We start from the raw sequence: 7,936 nt of genomic DNA, 5'->3' as shown, positions 1-7,936 counted from the left end.
GAGGCACGCCGGGGGGCGGGGCGCCACGAGGGGGCGGGGCCACGCCGTAACGCGGCGACCCGGGGCCGTGGGGGTGGCGGTGCGGGCATCTCGCGGGCTTCTCCGCTCCCGCTTCGCCGCGCCTGTTTCGGGAGGCTGGTTTGCGGGACCTTCGGGTCTCACGGCCAGAACTTCCAGAAGGGTGGTGGCTGTTATTACTCCCTCGCACCCGTAAATGCTCTCGGACTACCCTCTTCTCTCCTTTTGGTGGAAATACACCGAGCGCTTAGATCTCGGAAAAACAAAACGAGAAAAACACTAGAAACAGAAATTTGAGAAAAAAGATTCGTTTGGGAGGCTGCCAATCATGACTTGTTCTTTTTTTTTAAATAAGGACTCTAAAAAGTAAAAATCTACGAAAAGTGGTAAAATTTCAGAGCAGCGCAAGTCAACAAGGTCGAGCTCCTGAACTCTTGCAACATTATAAAACCAGGAAATGAAAAAAAGCTAAAAAGTTAATAGGAATAAAGAGTATCATAGAGCAGGAGGAAAACTTATCAAATTTATGACGTTAAGACATGGGATGTATTAAACCAGCTTGAAGAGGAGTGTAAGCATGTTTGGGGAATGACGCCCATAGTGAATCGTGATGAGAAAATAGTGTTTGAAAAACTGATCATCCATCTCTTGAAAGCTTTATTTTGGGGAACTTAAACTTGCACCCAATTCCTTGGGTACCACTGGGGGAAAGAGAATATCAGATTAGACAGATTATCTGACCCCAGCCTCACAAAGGTAATCATTATTTTAAAAGACATTTCACACACACACACAAATCACAGCTTCATTTTTGCTTATTGACTCACAGTGTTGTCGAGAAATTTATGTAGTTTTGTAGTTGATGTAGTTCTGCATAATTGAAGTCCTAATTTTCATACAGCTACATATTTTGCTTTTTTCCCTTACCATACTCTAAAGATTTCTCATGTTTTTACAGTCTTAATAATCATTTTTTATTTAGGTAGTCAGTATACGGGCTCCACACTGGTACCCCAAAATTGAAGTTCAGGTTACTAGCATTGAGAAGAAAACATAGAAGAATAGAATATAAAGGATCAGGGCAGCCTTCTTTAACAATCTACCAACCCAGAGGAATAGCTGTTTTATCCTTAGTGTGCAGGTCACAGTTCTATACTCCCAAGGTACAAAATTGCAAAATCCCAGTTACAAAATCCCAACCAAGACCTAGCCTGAGCTGACCTGTCTCTCTTACCAAATTCAATAAGATGATGTAAATGGCCTGCAAACTGAGATGTGCACCCCCCCAGGGGATTTTCAAGGGGTAGGTGCACACTTAAGATCATTTTAAGACCACTTGTTTCTGAATCTTCAACTTGCATCTGTATTATTTCCAGAAACTGATTTGCTGTTTTAGAGAATGCAGTCAAGGTGTCTCCCTGTTTCCTTTCCCAACTGTATCACCATAGCCTTATATTTTCCAAATTGCAAAAAAAGGCAGGGGGGCATAACTCTCATTCACTGAGAATCTTAAAAGGGTGCATTATTCCAGGGTGTAAAAACTTCAGGGAAACTTTGTCAGTTTTTTATCAACTTAAAATACCGGACTGTGTTGAGAAAGTACATACTTCTAATGGCTGTGTAACAAGTTCTTCTGCGAGTCATATGATTTCCAAATAATTGCTTTCAATAAAGGATGACCTTAAGATCACTAAATGAGTGTATAAATTAGAAGGAGTTCAAAGGATTGACAAGTTCGGAACACCTTACAACCCCATCTACTTAGTAATGGTAAAAACATTCTTAGAATTTACAAAAATGAAAAACAGAAAACATTGATGCTAAACTATATCTCTTTCTTGTAAGAAGTAGTATTCAACAACAAATACATGCAGTAATTGTAAAAAAAAATTACTTATGTCTAATAATTTTAAAACTTTGTAATATATTTTATATTATTTTGAATACTTGATTATTGCTGATAAATATATCTCAGTCTAGGAGAAAATGTTTCAGCACTTAGCCACAGGAAAATTAAAAATTGAAATTTAAATGTATATACCTTTTCATTGCAGAGAAGTATAGTAGGGTGATAGAAAAAATACATTCAAACACAGAAATACATGAAATTAGGATATAATCCTGAGGGGTGAGAATATGGAATGGAGTTATAGTGTAAAGAGAAAAATAAACTAGGCAGACTACACTGTAGGTAAAGAGGCTTTTCATATATTTTTAAAATGGTGAATAGTAGGCATAATCACTATGGTGTTTACATTTTATTGGATTCATTTAAGAGACCGACTATTCCATTTTAAAATGTCAATGTTTATAGTATGCAGGAAATTGCCTCCTTTGCAACTACTTAAACTTATGATGAAAAATTTTAAATGTTAACCTAAAAATATGCAAGAGGGTAAACAGTATTTCATGTAGTAAGCAGAAATGTTTGAGGACCACTAATTTTACTCATCAATCCCCTATTGGAGGTTGTCTCCATTTCTAAAGATTTTGGCAAATTTGTTCTTCTAATTTTTTTTTTTTAGTTTTTACTTTTCTTAAAGAATCTCAACTAAAATTCCTTTTGTTTTTTTTGTTAAATGGTCTTACATTCTTTTTCGAAACACCTGCCTCCTCCCAACACTCTCTGAATGGGAAGTAAAAGGTTTTTGTTCGGTTGGGTTGGTTGGATAGGGACTGGTTTGGTTGTTAAGGCTTTGGATTCTGGTTTAATCAGCAATTATTGTCTTCCTAAAAGCCTCATAATGCTCTGGGGGCTATACACCAAGAAGAACCATGGACTCAAGTTCTAAGGAGCCTCCAGATGTGCAGGTGGGAACTAGCGGACTGGAAAAATGGGGAGGGACCCAGAGGGATGGCACATAAAATGAGGCGCCACGGCCAGGAGCCAAGGTGAATCCTTGGTCTGCTCTGAGGGGAGTGGGGTGTCGCCTGCCTCCACAGCTCTGATTCACTGGGCTTGTGGGAGACCCAACGCTTTACAGGTGTCTGTGAGGGTACCTCCCTGGGGGCCCCCAGGGCACTGGGAGCCCAGAGGCAACGTCATCCCATGCCTGAAAGGGGGATGGAGACCAACTGGACTAGCAGAGAGACGGCACCCTTATTACCAGAACAACATACATTTTCAAGCGTATAGGTTTTCTTCTTTTCATGTATTGCTTTGGGATAAATTTCCAGGAGTTGGATTATGGAACTTCTTTCTGGCTTCTCATACATACTGTCATTCTGCTTTCCCAAAGAGTTAGGCCAGTCTGCGATACGAGCAGCAGAGGAGTGTGCTGCATTCACCAAACCGTGCACCCACTGAAGATTACAGTTTTAAAATTCTTCTAGGATGTGTAAAATGATGCATCAAATTTCCCCAAATTCGCCTGGCCACCCTTGTGATTTGGGGGTCCATATAATCTCCTGTAATTAGTAGGGTATTCTTTCTACAGTTTCCCTTCTGGGGATTTTTTTTTCTTAAGTTTATTTATTTTTTAATAATCTCTACACCCAACGTGGGGCTCAAACTCATGACCCCCAGATCAAGAGTCACCCGCTCCACTGACTGAGCCTGGCAGGCGCCCCTCTTCTGGGGATTTTCAAACGTTTACTTCTTGCTGGCCTCTGCTTAAACCAGAAACTTCAGTGAAACAGTCCGCTTGCACGGTTTTGATGATCTTCATTAATTTAGTCTGATTTGGGTGAACGAAAAAATACTTTTTGTTTTCAGTAACTAACTGGGCAGCAGTTTAATTCAGAAAAGCATGAAAGGAGCCTGCTTTCATGAATACAAAAGTAACACAAAAATAGCACGTAGCCTTCCCCACGCCATTCAGAAACGCCTTTATTGTATGAGAAACCTATCTTTTTTTTTTTTTAAAGATTTTATTTATTTGACAGAGAGAGACACAGCGAGAGAGGGAACACAGCAGGGGGAGTGGGAGAGGGAGAAGCAGGCTTCCCGCTGAGCAGGGAGCCCGATGCGGGGCTCGATCCCAGGACCCTGGGATCATGACCTGAGCCGAAGGCAGACGCTCGACGACTGAGCCACCCAGGCGCCCCATGAGAAACCTATCTTATCAACACCGATTGATCATTTGTTTAACCAAGGTGCGAAGGATTTTAATTGTTATCAATCCATTCATCGTGTGCATAGCATCACCTGTGCATCGTGAGTCCTATTGTGTACTCTGTTAGATGCTAAGTGAATACATGGATCCTTGCTTTCAAAGAACTCATGGTCTGTGGGAGAAACGTAGATAAACAGATCAGAGTGAAATATGTATATAAACAACCCCGAGGGCCCAAAGGATGGAGCTCCCAAGGCTCCTTGGGCGAGGCTGGGAAGGAGGTGTGGATCCTAAAGAATGAGTGGGAGGAGGCCCAGCCAAAAAGCAGTGCGAGAAGGGAGGGAGCCCAATGGAGAAAGCAGGGAGATGACCGGACACAGGTAAATGGCCCCTCCCTTCTTCCCCACTCGCCCCCACCCCCAGGCACAGGGTGGTACCCTAGGCAACCGTCTGAATGTGCAAAATCCCAGCTCCCCTCCCTCAAGGTGCATCACAACTCACCATTTCCCGGTTGTACAACTCCACCAGAACTCACATTCTCTGGGTCGGCTGCCCTCTTGGAAGTTTCAGGAGCTCGGCCAGGTGCAAGTAATCTACTTAAAGCAAGAATACATCCAGGGGGTACTCACCTTTTACAAAGGAAACTCGTGAGCCCCGATGAATCTTACCATCATAGAAGTAAGGCAGAGCAGAATTCTTGTAGCCGGGAGCTTTCTGGATTCTCCCTGTATATTTTGGCCTAGCCTCTCTTTCCTTCCCTGAACTATGCAAAAGGAAGAGGCAGCAACTCGATCACCAAATTCTGCTCATCTCTTGGCACTGTCTCCCTCACTGGCATGGTGCCATCATCTTACTCATCACATTATCACCAACTAGAAATCCTGCGTCATCGTAAAAGTATCTGCTTCTTTCCTCTGTTAGCCCATTTCCTGAAGTTGTCAGGGCCCTGACCCCAGCTCTCTAGGAGCAATAGATGAGAAAGATCCTGAAGAGTCTCAAGAACTGGCTTCCACCCCTTGAGAGTCTCCCCTGATACATCCCAACCCAGCCCACCCAACAATGTCCAGAAGTTCTGACACAGAAGCCCAAATTTCTCGAAGAGGTGAGGATGTAATTGGTCACTCAGAGCAGGAAATCTGAGGATCTTGAAGAGCTAAAAAGAGGCTCCCAGGTGTGGGCAGATGAAAGAGGCCAGAGTCACCCCAGATATGAGGCCACTGTCAGAAGCACAGTCCTGTCCATCAAGGGCAGCTGCCAATGATCCATGTGTACATGACCTTTAGTCCCGGCCCTTCTTCCTGCCCTGACCTCTGTGCCTGCCACTGCCTGGCTGCCCAGGCCTATGTGGGTGGCCACTAATCAACCAGGAATTACTGCCTCACCAGTAATTCGTTGGCCTGAGCCCCAGTCTGGCAGATGCGTCTAGTAATTATCCCCCCTGAATATTTATCCATCTCACCTTTTTTTCTTTTTCAGATTTTGGCATTTGAATTTCTTTTGAATATCTGAATATGTCCCTTTTTGCAAGCTAGGAAGCAGAATTAAACTAAGGCATTCTAGTCCTCTAGGGATCCAGACCGAGTCTTGGTGATCTTCAGCAAAATGACATCATAATACAAGGTGCTAACAACAGGCTTCTAAACTCTAAATAATAACCACCTATCTACATTTTTTTTTTCCCTTAGGAAGCAGCCAAAAGTCCAGTCCTTAAAGGCAGGATATACAGAACATCTTGATTTACAAAGGACAGAATGACCCAAATGATATGCTGGCTAATTTATGGGTGGACCAGATGCACGCGGACCAAAGACTGGTGAACAGAGAAAGTGTTTACCTTTGGGAAACTCACTCTGAGGTTGAAAAAAGTCCTGGCTGCTGTGAATAAGAGAGCAGGTAAAAAAATATTACAGATGCACCCGCACCGACACTTGAGTTTGCCGAGGTCTTCCACTAGAACGCAGAGTTAGTGATGAGTGTAGGGGGGAGATGCTTACGTTGTTCTCAAAATAAATGACTAGTAGTAGGAAATTTGACCCATTGACCCATTCTTCCATTCTTCCATTTGCCACCAGAACAAACTGCCCATGAGGATGATGTAAAAAAAAAAAATGGTGAACTCCGGGGGGCGCAGTTGGTTGAGCCCCCAACTCTTGATTTTGGCTCAGGTCTGAAGACCACATCTCTCCCAGACTCCTTACAACCGCATCCAGGCCATCATGAGTGAGCCAAACAGTGGAGGATCTTATCCATCCTCGTAAGATAAAAAAGCCATCTCTACTTCCTGCAGCAGAATGGGCCTCGACATTATTGTTTCTTAGGGTATGGTGCACAGATCTTAAGAATATGGACCACCTAGGAAAGTTATTTAAGGGGAAGACTCCTGGAACACATTCTTGGAAATTCAGATTAACTAGCTTCGATGTGAAACACAAGAGTCTGCGTTTTAACAAATCCAGGAGATGATTCTTCCACCCTCTAAGTTGGAGAACATGGTCTTATGGGTTCTTGTCCAACTTTGTAAAGAGAAGGTGACATCACTGGTGGGCATCCTAGCCCTGTTTCTCCCAATTACCTTAGTGTCTACTCAGTAAGACTCACTGGACAGAAAACCCAAGACAGCCATTAGCCAAGAGCAAATTCAGCCCAGGCCCAAGGATGTTGGCTATATGACTGATGGATGACCCCACTGATGCTGTAAGAATTGCTTATTGGGCAGTTTACCAACCTGGTTTACACCCTGATGAGCCACACCTTAAGTGAGAAATCCTGGGTTGAATTCTGTCGCTGCCCAGACTGATGTCACATAGGCTGAGTTCTTGTCAGTTGCGAACATATGAGACTCCACCCAATGTCTTAGGAGCCACACTTTATTAGAGAGGGAGGAGTCAGACCACTTCTAATCCAGTAGCCCAACTAGGTCCCCTATTGCCACCCCACCCTGGGTCTAGGGCACTCCTCCCCCTTCTCCCAGCCCTGGGATCAAAGCCACCACGCCTGCCCCTAAGCCCCTGAATGGTCATCTGGTGCCTTATTTCGTAAAGAGCCTTGGAAGTGAGTTTGGCTTTCACCACCCTCACCCCTTTGGTGTTTTCACCATCTTGTCTCAGTTCCAGACTCCACTTCAAAGTTGCCTTCTCCCACACCCACTGACGCACCCCGATACGGGAGTTCCCAGGCGCCTCCTTAGACACTCAGCTGGAAGGCCTCCTACCCGCCATGCATTGGGATGAATTATTAGTGACGATTCTCTCTCTGCCAAGGTGACGACCTAAATTCCGGGGTGGCTGCAACACCTCCGAGGTGCTCACGGCTCTAGAAACCACAGGCCACCAGCTGTCCTGCGGTGGAATCCGCTATGTCCCAGCGTAGAATTGTGTAAGATGGATCCCCCTGAGGATCAGCCCCACCTCATTTCCCATCCCTGTGACTTCCTGAGCATCAAGGGACCCTGTCCACTGATTCTGGGTCTCCACCCCATCTTTAGGTCCTTCCTGCAAGGGCCTGGCATGGTTCACTGCTGACCTCTCTCTAAAGAGGCCAGGGCTACAACAGTCACTTTCCCTGACCCCTCCCACTTGCTTCCGGCTTCTTTCTCCTGCCACCTACTGGTAGCTCCAACGTGAACTTGTGCTGACCCCAACCCTGAGCTCAACCCTGACGCTGAGGATTCTGTTCCTTTGACTCCTGCTGAAGCCATCGTGAACACACCTTCCAACTCCCCATACTTCTGCTTGGAAACACTCTGGCCACTGGCTGCCTGAATCATTAACCAAAGCTGCTGTGTTTCCTCATAGTAGCGGCTCCTGTCTGGCTCTTCTATTGGCATTATTCTCTGCCATGAAGTTGTTAGTTCTTCAAAGCCT

This window comes from Halichoerus grypus, chromosome 2 (genome assembly GCF_964656455.1).
Source record: "Halichoerus grypus chromosome 2, mHalGry1.hap1.1, whole genome shotgun sequence".
In the NCBI taxonomy this organism is placed as follows: domain Eukaryota; kingdom Metazoa; phylum Chordata; class Mammalia; order Carnivora; family Phocidae; genus Halichoerus; species Halichoerus grypus.
The sequence above is the reverse complement of the archived record's forward strand: the minus strand, read 5'-3'. Positions refer to the sequence as shown.